This window comes from Vulpes vulpes, chromosome 12 (assembly GCF_048418805.1).
Source record: "Vulpes vulpes isolate BD-2025 chromosome 12, VulVul3, whole genome shotgun sequence".
Classification (NCBI taxonomy): domain Eukaryota; kingdom Metazoa; phylum Chordata; class Mammalia; order Carnivora; family Canidae; genus Vulpes; species Vulpes vulpes.
The window spans coordinates 82,442,561-82,463,180 of record NC_132791.1 but is presented as its reverse complement, the minus strand read 5'-3'; the positions used below and the strand labels follow the sequence as shown (position 1 = coordinate 82,463,180).

Here is a 20,620-nt window from a genome sequence, read left to right as displayed (position 1 = left end):
CAGACTTAACCTACTGAGCCCACCCAGGTGCCCCTAATTTTTCTCATTTTAAATTAACACCAAATTAACAAGAGCATTGGTCAAGTCCAAGGGGCAGCATTAAAAATCCATATAAAAAACAAAAGAGCCTTGGGGTGCCTGGGGGCTCAATCAGTTAACCACCATCTGCCTTCAGCTTAGGTCATGATCCCAGGGCCCTAGGATGGAGCCCCATGTTGGGCTCCCTACTCAGCGGGGAGCCTGCTTCTCCCTCTCCCTCTGCCCCTCCACCCTTGTTTATGCTCTCAAACAAGGGCTCCTTCTCAAATAAAGTCTCAAAAAAAAAAGAAGAAAAAATTAGCCTCCCTTTAAACTTCCTGCCAATTATGCAAAACAGGCAGCAAATCCCCTAGAAAAATCCCATTGATCTCTCTGTCAAAAATATTAGACCTAAAGGAATATATAAAATAATTCCCTGATACCCATGGGAAAGATCAGCTGATCTTTCAAGTGATGTAACCATCAGTGACAACCGGAAAAGTGGATCAACCTTCTCAAGAGTATTCAGAATGAAAACTTCACTTTTAGAAGACACTTAACATAAAAGGGAGCAAGGATATAGATATCTATATAGAGCCTCAAATTTAGTCTCCACAGTCCCTTACACTACAGAAAACTGTGGCTGTTGGTGAAACTCATTAGGGCTGTCGCCGCGGTGGGGCTGGAGGGGGCAACATCGGTGCCCCCTGAGTTCATTTTGTTTTCCGAGTAAAAATCAAGGCTACTATGGACTCCTGATAATCCACAGAAATGCTTTTGAAGAATATTTTGTTTCATTTTTTTATTTATTTTATTATTACCATTTTATTAGACTCCATGCCCAGTACGGAGCCCAACTCGGAGCCCGAACTCACAACTCTGAGATCAAGACCCGAGCCAAAATCAAGAGTCAGCTGCTTAACCAACTGAGTCATCCAGGCAGCCCTTCTGTGTCGTTTTTAAAAATTGTGTTGAATTCCCGCCCTCCTCTATTAGAAGATCATTCTTCACTGATGTTTCCAAAAACTATACCTGCTCTTGCCTGCCATCACTTTCTTGTTTTTTCAAAGATTTTATTTATTTTTTCATGAAAGACACAGAAAGAGAGGGAGAGACATAAGCAGGGGGAGAAGCAGACTCCCTGCAGGGAGCCCAATGTGAGACTCGATCCCAGGACCCAGGGATCACACCCTGAGCCAAAGACAGAAGCTAAACCACTGAGCCACCCAGGTGCCTCTGCCATCACTTTCTATCCTGAAAGCCAGAGAGGAGGTGAATTGTGATCCGAGCCTACATGTTACGGTCATACCTTTTTTTTTTTTAACTTAAGTGCAATTGCCAACATACAGTACACCATTAATTTCAGATTTAGAGTTCAATAATTCATTCATCAGTTGTGTATAAAACCCAGTGTTCATCACATCACGTGCCCAGCTTAATGCCCATCACCCAATTATCCCATCTCCCCACGAAGTCCTACCTTTTTATGTAGCCTAAATAGACCAACAACAACCCTCTCTCTCACACACACACCCAATGGAGAGAAAAATAACCATCTTAGCAAGGTTCAAAATATAAAGGAATTGGCAACCATAAAGTTGAAGTTAGGATCATCTGTAGGTGATCAATCAAATATTCTTTCATTCTCTCAGCCACAGAGGAACATAGTCATTTAGGAGAGCATCCAAGGGGAAATCTGTTCCATAACTTTGGGTTGGCCAGTAATTACTGAGTGCCCCTGCACATGAGGAATGATTCAAAGGGTAGAGTAGTGCTTTCTCAAGTGTAGTCCCCAGACCAGCGGCATCAGCATCACGTGGATATCTGTCAGAAATGCAAATTCTTATGTCCCACCTGAGACCTACTAAATTAGACATTCTCAAGGTGGGCTGCTTTAACGGCCCCCCAAGGGATGGTGATGCACAGTCACTTTGAGACGCAGTGAGATAGAGGAGAAAGGAGCCACCGCCCTTGCCTTCAGGAGCTTATACTCTGAGAAAGGATCACTTTGTAGGATCACCTACAAGTGATCATAAAGTAACAATAACATTGGGTGAACTTACTACATTATCATTCTCTTATATTATGTGCCCTTTAGATCCAAAGTAAGTAACAAGAAGTTTCATGGCTAAGGAAGGAGGAGACTCAAGCTAATAATCAGGAGAAAAAAATGTTTAAATAGGTAAAAACTGGAAGGCAAAGGGGGTGGTGGTGGTTAAGGACATTAAAAATACTGCTGCTGGGGTCCTGTCCCCAGGCCTTCTGACATAACTGGCCTGGCATCAGGACTTTCCGAGGCATCCAGATGGTTCTGGTAAGCAGGCAAGATAGAGAACACCTGCTTTAGCAGACTAAAGATAGAGACACCCCCCCCCACACACACACAGAGGTACCCAGAAGGAACTAGGCTTTCCCAGAAAGAAGAAAGGCACAAGTAGAGGATGGGAGGATGGGACCATAAAGGCTGCGGGGCAGGGATGAGATGGAACAGATTTAAGCTTGGTGGCTGTCACTCAGCTGGCCCAGACTTCCTCAGCCCCGCCCCCGCCAGTCATCAGCTGGGTTGTGTTAAAGAAAGTAGGTCCCTGCTGCCCTCCAAGGAAGAATAAGGCTCACCGTGCAAAAATTCCATCTCATCTTGTCATTCCAGCGATCAATAAAGAAATGAAGAAGTGAAGACTGCTTGGGTCACTGACGCTATCTGCCATCTTTCAGCCACCATAATCTCACCTGAACCTGACTGAATGCCCTAGTTCTCTCAGGTATCAGCTGGGCAGCCTTAGGTAATTCCTTGAATAATTCTACAAACATTCACAGGTTGACTCTATATGCCAGGTACTGGGGACAGTGGGCAAGAAACTGTCACTACCACCAAGTCAAGAAGACTGACATGCTCTGGGTTTCAGTTTTTTTGGAGGAGGTTGCCAAACGTGATTTGGTAGACCTGGTCTCTAATGTCTTTTCTTGCTCTAATGGCCCCTGATGCTAATCTAACCTGAATCCTTTAACTGTTAGTAGTTAATGTTTAAATGCAAGACTTCGCTAGGAACTGCAAGCTTCCTCCTCCACACAGACACAACCCACTCGCTCATCCTCTTCCCGGGAGTGAGTCATGGATGGCTATCTGAATGTTCCCTGGCAAACTGTTCCAAGGCAAAAGTGGAAACACAGCAGCACTGCTTAGTTCTACAGGAGGCTTCTAACAGAACTGCTTTTCCACTATCAGATGTATATCTTAAAAGGCACAAGTTGAATCAGTTAGACACCACTTCGCACCCATTAGAATGGCTATTATTTAAAAAAAGAAATACATGTTGGCAAGGATGAGGACATTAGAACACTTCTGCATTGCAAGTAGGAATGTAGGATGGTGCAGCCACTGTGGAAAACAACATGGCGGTTCTCCAAAAAAATTAAACCTACCAATATACATTATATATATGATCTGGCAAATCCACTTCTGGGTATTTACTCAAAAGAACTGAAAGTGGGGTCTTGAAGATATATTTCTTCACCCATGTTTGTAACAGCTCTATTCACAACAGCCAAAAGGTGGAATCAACCCAAGCATCTATCAACAGATGAATGGATAAACAAAATGTGGTATAACAGGAGATCCCTGGGTGGCTCAGCGGTTTAGCGCCTGCCTTTGGTGCAGAGTGTGATCCTGGAGTCCCAGGATCAAGCCCCACATCAGGCTCCCTGCATGGAGTCTGCTTCTCCCTCTGACTGTGTCTCTGTCTCTCTCTCTCTGTGTCTCTCATGAATAAATAAATAAAATCTTTTTTTTAATGTGGTCTAATACACAATGGAATATTATTCAGCCTTGAGATGGGAGAAATTCTGACATATGCCACAACATGGATAAACTTTGAGGGCATTACGCTAAGTGAATAATGCAGTCACAAATGGAAAACTATTGTATGACTCCACTTAAATGAAGTACCTAGAATACAGCAGTTAAATTCATTGAGACTGAGAGTAGAAAGGTGATTCATAGTAGACAGACTGAGGGGTGGGGGAATGGGGTTATTATTTAACAGATACAGAGTTTCAGTTTTGCAAGATAAAAAGAATTCTGGAGATGGGTGGTGGTGATGCATAACAATGGGAATGTGCTTAATGCCACTGAACTGCACTGTATGCTTACAAATAGTTAAAATGGAAGATTTTATATTTTGTCTATTTTACCACAAAAAAATTTTTGAAACTATAGGCTGAAGCATGATACCAATTTCTTTGCATTTGCTACTTCATATCAACTCTAGTAGCTGGAATGAACTATGACCATCTCTGCAGCCGATGGGGGCAGGCACTAATAGGAACAGAATGAGATTATTACTTCTTTCCTCTATATATATAGGACCAATAAAATTGGAAGCATTGTTTTTCAAAAACACAACTCAAAATATGTTTTGATTTAATGTATAGGATCTGCTTCCAAATAATCTTGAAGGGATGGGGAGAGTAGAGGGAGTACAAATCAGTGGTTCTCAGGGGAAGACTTGCTCCCTAGGCAACATTTTTGGTTGTCATAACCAGAAGAAATGCTACTGGTATTTAGTGGATAGAGGATAATATCTGAAGAGGCACAGGACAGCCCCCCACAACATAGAATATTTTGACCCAACAGGTCAGGAGAGCCAGTGTTAACAAATCATGGTATAGATGAAACAAGATTGGCCATGAGCTGAAAAGTGAGTGCTGAGCATAAGAACGCTCATCCTACTAACTTCTCCACTTCTGTGTGTGTTTGAACCTTCCCATAACAAACAGGTTTTTAAAATTACACAACTCTGGAAAGCAAATCACTGGCCTGAGATGATAGATACTAAACTCTGGTGACTACCAGAAGTTGAAACTACCCAAATTGGAGAAACACCTAAGTTAGTGAGGTAATAGATATACGTAAGTACAGAAACAAATCAAAGTGATAAAGGGATCCTGTCTTCTTAAATAGTAAAACAATATTAACAAAAGCCTTTTTGAAATGATCAAACTTCCAGAAGAAGCGTGTCAAATTACCATTACAAAAGAAATAGATCTACCTTCAATAATAACCACATGAAGGGCTCATGACCCCGCATCCCACAACTAAGATCCAGGTGTTGCAAGAGTTGACCTAGAGCCGAATATCTGGCTTCAAAACCAGGATCCACCAATTACTGACTGAAGAGCTACAAGAGCTTGCTGCGCTTCGACTCTTAGTTCATTTGATGGGGGTAATAGTGGTGGTTACCACTTCACAGGCTTGTTGGAACTAAATACGTAAAATTACTTCAAACAGTGCCTGGTGCTGACAAGCACCTGCTATTAATATTATTCTAATTAACATTAATAAATATCACTCTACACTCACTATGATAACGAATTATGTGTAGAATAACTCAATACACAGTAACTATTATTGAGCTATTACGAACTGGCTCCCCAGTGCCTGGTGCTGACAGGCACCTGCTATTAATATTATTCTACACCCACTATGATAACATAACGAATTATGTGTAGAGTAACTCAACACACAGTAACTACTGTTGAGCTATTACGATCTGGCTTCCCCAGCCTCCTCCCTGCTGCCCTTGTACTGGTTCCCTTTCCCACCACATCTTCAGGCAGCGGCCAGAATTTTCCATGTGTCCTTTCTTCCACAGGGAGAGGCAATGCAGCCTATGACAAAGAGTCAATCTCTGGGTTTTCCAGCTCCCAAGTTGGGTTTCATAAACCTAAAGCAGACAGAAATCTGAAAAAGTCTAAGCAGTCTCTACAAATATAGGAAAGAAGTCTGGAGGAATGATCCAAGTATTTCCATAGGACACTGGTTGCCTGGCTTCTCAGAACGCAGCCCCAGGTGATGCCAGCAGTGCTTCCAAGAGGCTCAGAAGGTGATGAAGTACACAAACCAGAGGCATCACTCAGGCCCCTCTCCCAGGCTCCGGGAGCAGCTGAGAGACCGGCAGAGGGCTGACAGGCCTGAGAAGGTCTTGGGGTTGCACTGATGTGGATGCTAAGTGTGAACCTGCCCCCAGGAGCCACAGGAGACACTGCACGGTACAGAGGACAAAGCAGCAAAGAGAGGCCAACCCCCAAAACCAAATTGAGAGGCTCCATTCCAGCAGAGGCCAGCGAGGCCCCAGTGGCACAAGGACCTGAGGCCCTCACCATGGCTCCAAAGGTATGTGGACCCTTCAGGCTTAGCTTATTCCTAGAGGCAGGGGCAGACAAAACTTTAGGGAGCTGCTTATAACTGGCAATTTCGCTTGAAAGCTAAATAAAGTGCAGCAGGGAGGAATTTCAAAGTCACATATTTTTGCATAGCTAGCCATGGCTGTAAATTTTCAACCAATCATCATCGCCGCTATTAGAAATGTGCACAAAATTTTACACAAAAATTTTTACCGCCATATTATTTCCAGTCCCAAGAAGAAGGGACCTAAAAGTTCAACAACTAGTAAAGATGCTGGTTAACATATGAAACAGCTCAAGGATGCACCTTGAGGTATAATCCTTCTTGAAAGCACTGTGCTGGTATTTGCTATAAGCTGCACATTCAACCAATTCCTGGAAATCCATCTGTTGGATAACAGAAGGTGAAATGTTGAGAAAATGTGAAGGTATTACTTATAAAACAAAATAAAGTAAGATCTACCTTTTAAACACAGGACACGGAGGATAGTACTTAGTGTGTAGACCATGCAGTGTAACAGTATTAAAACTGGGCATGCAAAGTGCCTATAATCAGATGAAAAGCATTTGTTATAACTAATTAAAAAACACAGAGTATAAAATTGTATATGTGCTTACAACTATGTCAAAAAAAAAACTAATAGTGGCATTAGGAAAAAAGGCAAACGTACCACGCAAAGTGGAAGTTGGCTATTTTGTCAGGTGACGGGAAACAAAGCAAATTTTCTGTAAATTTATTTTTTTTACAATTTATAGTTGTAAACTCCATGTGGATTTTCACACACACACACACACACACACACCATCAAGGCAATCAAAGAAACTTAAAAATCTGCATTTAGGGGTGCCTGGGTGGCTCAGTGGTTGAGTGTCTGCCTTTGGCTCAGATCAGGATCCTGGGGTCCTGGAATCGAGTCCTGTATCGAGATCCCCACAGGAAGCCTGCTTCTCCCTCTGCCTATGTCTCTGCCTCTCTCTGTGTGTCTCTCATGAGTAAATAAATAAAATCTTTAAAAACAAAATCTGCATTAAAATCCCTAAGCCTCAAGGTTGCATTTATTAGCACCAACTGCAGATAAAGTTCAGGGAAGAATTAGGCATAAGTAAAAAAAAACAACCTGTAACAAGTTTGCTCTTAAAGAAAAACACGTTCTATACGTGGCAAAATGTCAAGGGTAACAGCGTGGATGGCCAGAAAGAATAAAATCTGTACCATGATGCTCTTGAATAAACTTCACATTTAAAAGGAACATGTGCAACATCTCTACTTTTGTGCTGACACACCCCCTCCGGAGCAGAAAAGAAAGCTGCGCTTTCATTTGTGATATTCAACAATATGCTCTGCACAATTAAAGTATTGTGTGGGTCCTTATGCACAAGGAAACAGGAGAGCACAGCTGTTTTGGTCAGTCTCTTCCACACACGCAAGCCTGACATACCTCAGATTCAACAGGAGCTCAGTTTCCACGGCTCTTACAAGATTTCAAAGTCATTGCAAGAAAATAAAACACAAGCCCAAGGGTTTGACTCCCTATTTCACCAAAACACAAGCAAACTGTGCTGCAATTTTCTAATGTATGTCTTAAATCTCAAATCTTTCAGCAGTTATGTGCTGCTACAAAGGCATTATTTGGGGATTTCTGTTCCATGGCCTTCATATCCTTCCAACAAGAAACGAACTTTGCCAGGAGCAAAAAGCATTGCCTTCTTCCTAATGAAGAGATGCAAGCAGTCTATTTTTAACAAACAGCAAATATTACAGTGCAGAATTATTTCCTCTACGATGGTGGCTCACCAATGAGGCGCAGGCGACCATCCAGGCCTGGAATGTTTCTCTCAAGCAACACTGCCTTATATGCTCCCAGACAAAACCGATCTAATTAAACAATTCCTTATTTAAAGGCCAGCCATTCCTCCTCCACAAACAGTACTCTCTTGCATTGCCTCCTACAAATAAATGTGGCTGGGGAAGATGACAAGAAATCCTATTCCCTTCTGCAGCACAGAACAAAAAGTGTTTGTACCATACTCTCCTGCTACTTTGCACTTTCAAAGAGATCCTTGTGACGCTTTTGTTCCAATGCCTTGGAACCTCAGCAAGAAGTCCTTTTAAATGTGTAATGAGCTGATTTTTTCAAAGCTTGTCGATAAGCAAATATCACTTAAAGTTGATCATCCACGTGTGTGGTTTAAAACGAAATGGGCTTTTAGTGACCCACCATAACCATACGTGCCATTCATCCAGTGCTCCCCACGTGTCGGGTGCAGTGCTAAACCCCATGTAAACGATTTGATTTAAGCTTTGTAACAACTTTTTGAAGTAGCTTCCTCCCTATTTCACATGTGAAGAGGATGAAAACCAAAACGGTTATGTACGGTGGCTGGATTCACAAAGGGTTAGGATTTCAACATCTGGATTTGGTGGGGACCACAATTCAACCCCATCATACCGCTCAGTAAAAATCCTTTACTCAAACTGCTGGAATGAAACACACTTCATTTCCCTTGCACCCACATGTGGAAAGTGAGCAAGCCCCAAAGGCAATGCTGTGAGGAGCTGTGAGTCTTTGCATATGTGGGAGCCTCCTACCCTGGAAGGGTCTCTCAGCCCACCCACAGGAGAGGGGTGTCCCTGCCCCCTGACTCCCTGACCCCACAGCTATCAACAGCTCATTGGCAGGGGCGCCTGGGTGGCTCAATTGGTTAAGCATCTGCCTTCAGCTCAGGTCATGATCCCAGGGTCCTGGGATCGGGCCCCACATCAGGCTCCCTGCTCAGGAGGGAGTCTGCTTCTCTCGCTCCCTCTGCCCTCCCCCTTCTGCTCCTGCTCTCAGGCACTCTCTCTCTCAAATAAATAAATACTTAAAAAAAAAAAAAAGCTCATTGGCCTACAATGGCTTTACACAACCCGTAGGCTTTGTTTAAAACACACAAGTTTTAAGTAATAACAATAGGCATTTATTGGGCATGTACATTTACTGAGCTCAACAAATGCTGGCTGTGATACTAAGTGCTTCACACCCATTACCTGACTTAACCTTCTTGGCAAGCCTCAACGTCCTACCGAGGATCTCAGACACAACATAAAGGACTCCAAAGCTCCTCCACCACAGAGCAGCATCAGGACTTAAACTGACATGCTTAGCTACTGCCTGCGATCGCCTCTCAAGATCTCCATCTAGTAGGGTGAGGAGGTGGGGCTCAAAGCCAGTTCCAACAACTCATCTCGGAGACTTCCATAGACTTTCTCTTTGGAGTTTGTATACTCACATCAGAAGCCTCCTTGCCCCCAGTTCAGGGTACGTCATCCAGTCCCTCTGGAATGAGATAATCCTTCTCTTACTTCGAAGGAAAAAAAAATTCCTGTATTCTTGGCTCATTTACACTGCACAGGAAGACTTGCAGCTTGCCCTATTCTGTAAATATTGTGTCATGTATTAGTTATGATTTAAAATTAAAACGCTTTAAAAATGAACTCCAATGGATATAGGGGCAAAAAAAATGTTTATGCTGTCTGTTTAGTCATGGCAGAGTAAAACCTGAAAATATGTGCGTGACATCTTTTTTTAAGGATCTGTCTCCAGCTTATCTCCCACCCCATAAATCATATACTTCTAATCCTGGGCCAAGGAGGCAGAAGACTGAATAGAATTCAGGACCATTTGAGGAGTCCTGAAAACCCTGTCCACAGACAGCCACCTATATATCCTCTGGAGATTATCTGCCCACTAGAACGAATTCCATTGTTAGCCAGTCGAAAGTGACAACAACAGCAACACGATAATAATAACTAGCAGCAGGGTGTGTACTACATCCCAGGCACTGCTTTAAGTCCTCCTGTGTTACTCCTTAACATTCACAACTTCCTGAGGCTCTTTTAGGCACAGTAAATTTTAAACAAAAGTAAATTAAGTCACAGAGAAGTTAAAACATTTTCACAAACATCACATACCTAGTCATTGGCAACACTAGAATTTAAACTCAGGGATTCTGGATCCAGAAACAATCTGCTTAGCCACCATGGATGATTCACTTAATTAAACCTTCACCTGTCATTCCAACATCTCATTTTCCAGGTGAGAGAAGTGAAGCCCAGAGACTGTCAATGACTTGGCCTTGGTCACACAGCCACCGAGTGGCTGTTCTCAGAGCTGTGAACTAAGGTGTCCTGACTCTGGTCCAGTGTACCTGCTTGCAATTCTTTACCAGCCTTGGATGTGGGATGGAAGTAAGATGGGATGCAGGAGGTCTGAGAGGACCGTCTCAGAATAAGGTCTGAGTGAGGAACCCTAAGACTAACAGTGGGAAGAAGGGACAGAAGTACAGAAGGAAGCACCACTTAACTAGGAAGTGTAATGTTTGGGGCAACTTTACCTTACTAAGATCTAACTGACATATAACAAATTAGTTTCAGGTGTACAAAAAAAGATCTGATATTTAATATCAAAACTTCAAAATATATATAATAAAAAAATATATAAATATGTAAATATAAATAAATATATTTTTTAAAGTTTTTATTTATTCACTTATTTAAGTAATCTCCACACCCAACTTAGGGCTCGAACGCACAACCCTGAGCACAAGAGTCACATGCTCTTTTGACTGAGCCAGCCAAGTGCCCCTTGATATTTTTGTGCATTATGATATGATCACCACAATAAGCCAATTAACATCCATCACCACACATTGTTACAGTTCTTTTTCTGGTGACAAGAATTTTTAAGATCCATCTCTTAGCAACTATCAAATACACAACACAGTATTGTTAATGACGGTCACCATGCTGTATATTACATTTCCATGACTGGTTTTCAACTGGAAGTTTGTGCCTTTCAATGCCCTACACCCATTTTGCCCACTCCCCAGCCCCTACCTTTGGCAACCATCAATCTGTTCTCTGTATGAGTTCTGGGATATTTTTTAGATTCCACATATGTGAGCTCATATGATATTTGTCTTTATCTTGTTTCATTAGCATAATGCCCTCAAAGTCCATTAATATTGTCACAAATGGCAATTTTCCTTTTTTATGGCTGAGTAATATTCCATCACACACATGCATATGCACTTTCTTTAACCATTCAAACATCAATGGACACTAAGGTTGTTTCTACATGTTGGCTACTGCAAATAATGCTGCAATGAATATAGGGGTGCAGATATCTTTTCAGGTAAAGAGTTTGCATTTCTTTTGAATAAATACCCAGAAGTGGAATTACTAGATCATATGGTAGTTCTATTTCTAATTTTTTGAGGAACATGCATACCATCTCCCATAGTGTTTGCACCAAATTACACTCCCACCAATAGCCCATGAGGAGAACTCCCCCATGAGGAGAACTCTACTCCACATCCTCACCAACATATATTATTTCTTATCCTTTTGATAACAGCTGTTCTGACAGGTGTGAGGTGATAGCTCACTGTGCTTCTGATTTGCATTCTCTAATGATGATATCAAATATCTTTTTCCATGTGTCTGTTGGCCATCTGTATATCTTCTTTGGAAAAATGTTTACTCAGTTCCTCTGCCCAATTTCTAACCAGATTATTTTTTGCTATTGAGTTGTATGAGTTCTTTATATATTTGGGATACTAACCCCTTATCACATATGTGATTTGCAAAATATCTTCTCTGAATCGCTAGGCTGACTTTTGATGCTGTTGATGATATCCTTTGATGTGTAACTTTTTAGTTTGATGTAGTCCCACTTGTTCACTTTTTGATTGCTTTTGTTTTTTGCCTCAAATCCAAAAGATCATTGCCAAGACCTACATTAAGGAGTTTACTGCTTATGTTTTCTTGTAGGAGTTTTACGGTTTCAGGTCTTACAGTCAAATCTTTAATCCATTTTGTGTATGGTGAAAGATAGTGGTCAAGTTTCATTCTTTTGCATGTGGCTGTACAGTTTTCCCATCATCATCTATTGGAAAGACTGTACTTCCCCCATTATACATTCCTGGTTCCTTTGTTATAAATTAATAGACCATTAATTTGTAACATGGTGTATTTCTGGGTTTTCTAGTCTGTTCCATTAAACTGTTTTATACCAATACCACAGTGTTTTGTTACACCTTTGTAGAATACTTTGAAATCAGAAAGCATGATGCCTCTAGCTTTGTTCTTCTTTCTCAAGACTGATTTAGCTATGGTCTTTTGTGGCTCTATACAAATTTTAAGATTGTTTGTTCCGTTGCTGTGGAAAATGCCATGGAATTTTGATAGGGATTGCATTAAATATGTAGATTGCTTTGGATAGTATGGACATTTTAACAATATTCATTCTTCTAATCCAAGAGCATGGTCTATCTTTTCAATTATTTCTGTCCTCTTCAATCTTTTTCATCAATATCTTATAGTTTTATTTTGTTTTTTAAGATTTTATTTATTTATTCATGAGAGACACAGAGAGAGGCAGAGACACAGGCGAAGGGAGAAGCAGGCTCGCTGCAGGGACCCTGATGCAAAACTCGATTCCAGGACTCCAGGATCACAACCTGAGCCAAAGGCAGACATTCAACCACTGAGCCACCAGATATTGGTGCCCCAATATCTTATAGTTTTTAATATACAGGTCTTTCACCTTTTTGGTTAAATTTATTCTGGTATCTTCTTTTTTATTTAATTGTGAGTTATTTTATCTTTCTGATAGCTAATTATTAGTGAGTAGCAATACAACAGATTTCTGTACATTGATCTCATATCTTGCAACTTACTGAATTAATTTACCAGTTCTAACAGTTTTTTGGTACAGTCTGTAGGGTTTTCTATAGAACATGTCATTTGGAATTAGAGACAGTTCTACTTCTTTCTTTCTAATTCTGATGCCTTTTGTTTCTTTTTCTTGCCTAACTGCTCTGGCTAGGACTTACACTACTGTGTTGAATAAAAGTAGTGATAGCAGGCACCCCTGCCTTATTCCTGACTTAAGGAAAGCATTTACCTTTTCACCACTGAATATGGTATCAGCTGTGGTTTTATTATAATGGCCTTTATTATTGTGAGAATTGTTCCCTCTATACCCACTTTGTCAATTTTATAATAAATGGATGCTGAATTTTGTCAAATGCCTCTGCATCTATTGAGATGGCCATATGATTTTATCCTTCATTTTGTTAATGTGGTATGGTGTATCATGTTGATTGTTTGTAGATGCTGAACCATCGCTGCATCCCTGGGATGAATCCTACTTGATCATGACATCTGAATTTTGTCATATTGTTGAATTTGGTTTGCTAATATTTGTTGAAGACTTTTGCATCTCTGTTTTCCAGAGAGATTAGCCTATAATTTTCTTTTCTAGTGGTGTCTTTGTCTGGCTTTGGTTTCAGGGTAATCCTGGCCTCATAACATTAGTTTGGAAGTATTCTCTCCTCTTCTGTTTTTTGAAAAAGTTTAAGGATTGGTATTAATCCTCCTTTTTAATGTTCAGTAGAATTCACCAGTGAAACCATATGGTCCAGGATTTTTGTTTGTGGAGAGGTTTTATGTGTTTTTGTAAAGATTAGAGAGAGAGAGAGAGAGAGAGAAGGGGCAGAAGGAGAGAATCCTCAAGCAGACTCCCTGCTGAGTACAGAGGGCTCAAATCTCACAACCCAAGAGATCACAACCTGTGCTGAAACCAAGAGTCAGACCCTCAACCAACTGAGCGCCACTCCAGTGTCCCTGTGGGGAGGTTTTTGATTACTGGTTTGATTATGGCTTTATAATCTTGACCAGGGCCTGGATATGTCAAGTTTTACACACAGATAGAGATCACCACCAGAAGCAGGTGTGTGTGTGTGTGTGTGTGTGTGTGTGTGTGTGTGATAGGCAGTTTAGCAAGTCCATTTTAGAGTAATTAAAGATTTTAATTCAGTCATAAAATATACAAGAGAATCTTAGACTATTAGCAATTATCTGGAGCAAGCCCCTCATTTGTAGGTAAGGAAACTAGCCCACAGAGGGGAGACTATGGCAGGAGGCTCCTAACTCTACAGACAGATCTGCTTCCACCTTATAAATGGATTCAGATCTCCATGCCCAACATGACCTACAATATCTTTATTAATACTTTGTTGATACACCTGCTGGCTGACTAACTGGCTACATTTTGGCTCCCTGACACTCATCACCCCATCACAGAAGAGCTTTATTAACTATAGGAAGAGCTACTAAAAAGGTCTAGTGCACTGTACACCCCACTTTTTGTAGGTTTAAAAACAAATTGGAAAACCAATTGATTCATACAGAACAGACAAAAGTCATCCAAAGTAATCAAACTATTATCCTATATTATGAGAACTAAATTAAATATAACAAAAGAATTTCAAGTTTTTCTTCCAGGCATCTAGCAAAACTATACCAAAATGAAGTCAATTGAAAAAAGTAGTGGTTATTTTTCATTTCATTTTATGTTCCTATAAAAAAATTAATAAACACTTATTTTAACAACTGAAAGACACAGAAATATACAGTGAAAAAAACTCATAGTCCTCCCCATTCCCAACCTTCTACACACACCACCCACCATATTTCTTTGCAAACTGGAGTCAATTTTTTAATATTTTTATCTATATCTATAAAAATGTACCCATACATGTTGTTTTTTCCTTTAATATAATCATGGTATTGATTACATGGTAATCATGTAATTCAATGTTTCACTTAATAAAATATCACAGACATCTTTCCAAGTCTACTCACACTGAGCTTGTATGTACTTTTTAAAACTGCATGGTATTCCATAATATGTGTTAGAGTGGGGAATGTTTTAGTTTTCCATAGAATGATTTCCATAAAAATAATTTCCACTCCATTCCCTAGAAGGGAAAATATGAAAGGTATCTAACCTGACCGCCCTCAGTCCTTCCTTTCCTAAGTCCAGTTGACTTAGCCAACTGAATTTGAGAGGAAACACTGAACATGACTAGTTCAGACCTTCCGGGACTTCTCTCTTTAGGGTCAGGTCTGCATTTACAAAGGGCCTTCTCTCTCTATGCTCCCTGCTTTGTCCTTCCGAGGGGGTCTTGTGTGGTTGCCCAGCTACCAGCCAGTGTTCAGGGTTGAAGGGTAAGTCAGTCTCATTCAAGGGTAAAGAGAAAGGGAACCTACTGTGGTTTTTATCATTAATAAAGGTAATCAACTTTATCATTAATAAAGGTAATATTTTGATCTTCCTCTGTCTCTTGGATTTTATTTCCAAGTTGGTCCACATCCAGGAGGAAAGAAAAGGGCCTTATTAGTTTTCCAAAATTTCAATATTATGTTTATGACATAATTTACTCAAGTGGTTTCCAACCTCCAAGTGGTTTCCAGGGGTTTTCGGCCACTACAAACAGCACCATAAAAAAATCCTTGTTGATATATATCTTTATGCACTGAAGATTTTGTCTTTAAGATGAAGTCCTAGGAGTTTAGTCAAATGGTATATATTTTTTTAATTTGATAAGTATGACCAGATACCTTCTCCAAAAGTTGGAAGAAATGTTTTACTCCCACCATCAAAATGCCTATGGTCTTCTTTAACCTTCACCTTTGCCAGCACTGTATGCTATGAATCTGCTTAATTTTTTTTCAATCAGGTAGTAAACATTGGTATTGTAGTAATTCAATTTACATTTTCCTGACTGCTAGTTGATTTATCATTGACCTTTGGCCAATGACTTTATTGGCCACTACATTAACATTTTTAAGTATTTACTATAAAAAGGGAGAGTTATGCAGATGAATTAAGCACACAGATTTAACCAATAGTGATGATATCTAGAATAGAGTGAAGAACACAAGCTATGAACTCAGCCTGCTGGAGACAGATCCCATCGTAACTCAACCCCTGGCTGGACAACCTTAGCCAAGTTACTTAACCTGTTTTTCAAATTCTTCCATAACATAAGCATGATAATAGACCTACTCTCACAGAATTAAATGAGTTAATACATGTCAAGTGATTAGCACACTGCTTGTTCAGTACATGCTAGATATTATCTTTTTTTTTTCCATCAAGCTGTTTTCCCAACACAGTAGCAAGGAGAAAAGCTCAAGTACTAATTATAGTTGACGAATGTCTCTACACATCCTTTAGTAGAAAGGATGTAGATGATGAAACATACCTCCCAAAAAAAATCCCTGATGGCCTATCAAATGCATAATATGCTCCTGTATAGTCAAATATCTGTCCTGTATGAAAACACAATTAATCCATCTTCTTTGCCAAATGAGATGAGCTTGTGACTGTGCTTTTAAAAGGCTACATTCATCCTTTTTTCTAACACTTTTTTTTCCAAATCTCATTACTTATTTTAAAATTCTTAGGCATACACATTGGAAATAGAATTAATCGAGAAACAGAAGCCCAACCAGCATGGAGCATGAATTAACTATATGATACCACAGTGTCATCTTTCTTATAAAAAGGTAACACACATGTGTACTCATAGACACACACTGCATTTGGTTATTTCACATCACTAAGGAGGCAGTGAGTACAAATAGCATCACTGTTTTCCCAGAGGATAAAATGCAGAGGTTAAATAAGGTTATTTAACGAGAGGGAAGGAAACAGACTCACAACTTGCCTCTCTCCCCAACAACTTATGTTGCTCCTAAACAAGAAAATCCAATTTGAACAACTTCTTTCCTGGTGGACTTAAGTAAAAACTTTACCCCTCCAAGGAAGATGCCCTCCACTGAACTATACACTTTCCTAACATCCATAATACTACTTGCTGTTGAAGATGCTACTCAGTGAGATCTTTGGGGAAACGGAAAATGCAAAACCAGGACTATATTTTCTTATGCAATTCCCTAGGGTGTGACCAATTATCTGAGAGTGTTATGAAATTCTCCAAAGTCTCACCACAGAATTAATTTTAATTTAGTTTACACTGAAAGTAAAACACATTACCATTTAGCTTTTATCAGAGAGAGACCTTGTGGGGCCAGGTGGGATACAACAGAGATATAACTGCTCCAACAGTGGAGACTACTGAAGGGCTGGTAGCCCTTGTATCATGGCAGATCATTCTAAGAGGAAAATCTGTGATTTTGCTTGGTCCCTAGGAACAAATCTATTTTCAGCTCCTATTATGTAATCACCTTCTCTAGAATATGTGTTTGTAGCAAAAGGGAAATTGTAATGTGGACCAAGAGTCAAAGAAACCGTGCATCCTGTTTTTTTAAAAACAACAACAAAAACACCTTAGCCTATTCAACAGCAAACTATATACAGTTTTCAAAGGTAGGAAACAAATTTCCAACTAAGGTTAAAAATTTGTTTTCAAGTAATAAGCATGCTTTTCTTTGGTACCTATTAATTCTTCCACCTATGCAGTCATAGGGAAAAGGGAAAGGATGGGATTTTATTTTAAAAACTGAATTCCATGGGACATCTGGGTGTCTCAAGCAGTTGAGCATCTATCTTTGGCTTAGGCATGGTCCTGGAGTTCTGGGATCGAGTTCCACATCGGGCTCCTGCATGGAGCCTGCCTCTCCCTCTGCCTGTGTCTCTGCCTTTCTCTGTGTCTCTCATGAATAAATAAATAAAATCTTAAAAAAAAAAACTGAATTCCAAAGAATCCCTAAAATCATACTCCATTTCTCAACCTCCCCTTCATGCCACAAACTATGGCCTATCCCTAATACCCCACAACTGCTCTGCCCAAATCACCACCATATTCTTGCTTGCCAAAGCCAAGGAACCATATCCAGTCTTTGCCTGACAGGAACATATTTGACACTATACTTGACTCTACGCTCTTTCTTCTTGACTCCCTGACACCACATTCTCTGTGTTGTCTTTACCTTTCTGATCACTTTTTATCTCTTTCCTTTGAGAGCTGCTCCCCTGTCACTTGCTACCACAGTGCCCTTCTGGAGGCCATCCTAGGCCAGCTTCTCTTCTCATACCACATTACATGCCAAGAGACCTCCCTTACTCCTGTGCCTCAAATACCAGCTGGAGAATCCCAAATCATTTTCTGCAGCCCAGAGGTTCTCCCTTGAATTCCTATACGTATATTCCCATGCCTGCTGGAATCTTTGCTTGGATAAACTACAGACACCTAAATTCCAGTATGTCCCTAACAGAGCTCATCATCTTTCCCTCCCATCTATTCCTCTTTCTGGGTCTCTGCTCAAGGGTGGGACCCTTCAACCACCTGACTGCTTTCAGGCCAGAAACCAGAGAACTGTACTTCTCTCTTATGTGCCCCCTCCCAAACAGAACCAATCTCCTCACTCTATTAATTCTACCTTCTAAATCTATCTTAAATCCGCATGTTCCCCTCTCCACATCTACCTTAATTCAGGCTACCATTCATTTCAACTCGACAATTTCCAACAGCCATTTGCTAATCTCCCTACCTCTGATCTTGCCCATCCTTCCCTCCCCTCCTCTGCAGTCCTTTGATTGTAGCTTAGAGGTTACCTCCTCTAGGAAGCCTTCCCTTCTCCTGCTCCCACTACACCTTCAGCTTCCACAATCACATCACTTCTTGTGCTCTGTTCTAAAGATCTCATTACCTGGACCAATAGATTCAAGAAGGCAGAGACTATGCTTATTTTTTATTCTATAAGGAACATAGTGTCATACCTCTGCTAGGCATTCAGAAAATGTTTACTGGAAGGCATTTTTGAGATTACAAGAATGTTTTGGAGCCATGAATGACTTCAAGAAGTGCTGTTCTTTAAGTTCCAAGTGTTAATTCTTCAAATTACTGACTCTTAAAAAAAAAAAAAATTACTGACTCTTGATTTCAGCTCAGGTCATTATCTTAGGGTTGGAGATCAAGCACCACATGAGGCTCTGCACAAGGCATGGAGCCTGCTTAAGATCCTCTCTTTCCTTCTCTCTCTGCCCCTCCCCCAACCCCCACTCCCGCAGGCGTGCAGAAGTGCATGCTCTTCCTCTCTAAAAAAAACAAAAACAAAACAAAACAAAACAAAAAAATACCACAACTTAATGGAAACATGTCCTCAGAAATGATTAATGACTAATTTTGGAAAATATCTGAAAGAGTCAAAATACATTTTGCTGTTCATAAATAGGAGGACACAAAAGAGATTTAAAACTCTGTTTGACTTAGAGACGGACCAGAAATTGGACAACTGTTTAAGTCTGAGTACTACATGCAGAGCTAGGCAGTGCTGGTAAATATTTAGGAATCCTGGGTTTAAAATATAGAGAAATGATAAAGACAAAAATGTTGGGGATGGCATATAAATAAGAAGGGAAAAGACAAAAAGTATATGGTAATGGTCGCTTCTTGCCGCATCACTCTAGAACTCAGAATTGACAGCAAAAACAATTAAGACTCTTGACAAAATCCAATTGTTTCTCCAATAGTATGTGAGGGTCTCATGGACAGAAACCTATTAGCTTGTTACTTTTTGGATCCCTGGCACCTAGTACAGCACCTGGCACATAAGAATTTAATCTCTGTAGAATGAATGAATGTACAACTATTTAGATGGAATTAATACAATCCAAACCTAATGGTAAAGAAGAAAAGAGATATATAGAAGAAAACAGAAATAAATCCAAGGGAAAAGGGGGGGAATACACAGACAGCTACAGCAGGCCTCGCTCAATGGCTCCCACTTCTGGTGGTTCCAAAGAAGGACTCCAACTAGTTCTTTTCCCTTCTGTGCTTTCCAGTAGGTCATAGGCTATTTGGGCAAATGCAAAAATTATACTCAGGCTTTACTGATTGGAAAACTGCTTGATTTCTTGTTTTTTCTCTAGACCTGAAAAGCAAAGACAGTTCTAACCCAGTGTTCTCACCACTCCACCTACCTCTTCTCAATGCCCAAGGGACAGTCCTGAGCAAACACAGCATGGACCAGGCTGTGGTGAAGTTCCTGCCTCCCTCATCCCATGGGCCAACCTCCACAGGCTGCCTGTCAGGCCCCAGTAGCCCTCAGCCAGCCACTTACTGGAGCCTCTATGAATTCAAATGAAAAGCAAAACTAATAATAATGGTCAGTTTTCTGTAAAGATTTATAAATTTTATATAAGATACAGGGTTTGAAGGGACTTAAAAAAATGGTAGCACACTAAACAAGTCTGTGATGGCACTGATTGCAGTTCTTGTGGTGCACTCCAGACCCATCGTGGTGCAAGGAATATGTACACATAGGAGCAACATGCATGGAGCAGTGTGCATGGCTATCAACGGAACGCCTCTTCCAGGTGGCATCGTTGCACTTGCTCTTGTCTCAAAAAATGAGCTTCATGATACAGTGCAGAGCTGTTAGGCATGCCTAGAGAAAATCTAAGACAACAGAGGGAGAAGTGAGGGGTAAAAGCAGTACTGGGGGCCCAGGTCCCCAGGCCACCAATCTATAGAAGCTCCAGGTGGCCACTGCTGGAGTCGCACAGCACAATGGCACTGCTGTGTGCAATCCGGTGGGATGCATCAGGGCTCCAGAAGGAAG

The 20,620-nt window shown here is 40.6% G+C and overlaps 1 protein-coding gene across 1 annotated transcript in view; it reads right to left on the bottom strand.

The window, feature by feature from the left end:
• The window catches only part of MBOAT1 (membrane bound glycerophospholipid O-acyltransferase 1), a 114,504-nt gene that overhangs the window by 57,543 nt on the left and 36,341 nt on the right, over nucleotides 1–20,620 (bottom strand). The window lies entirely within an intron of this gene.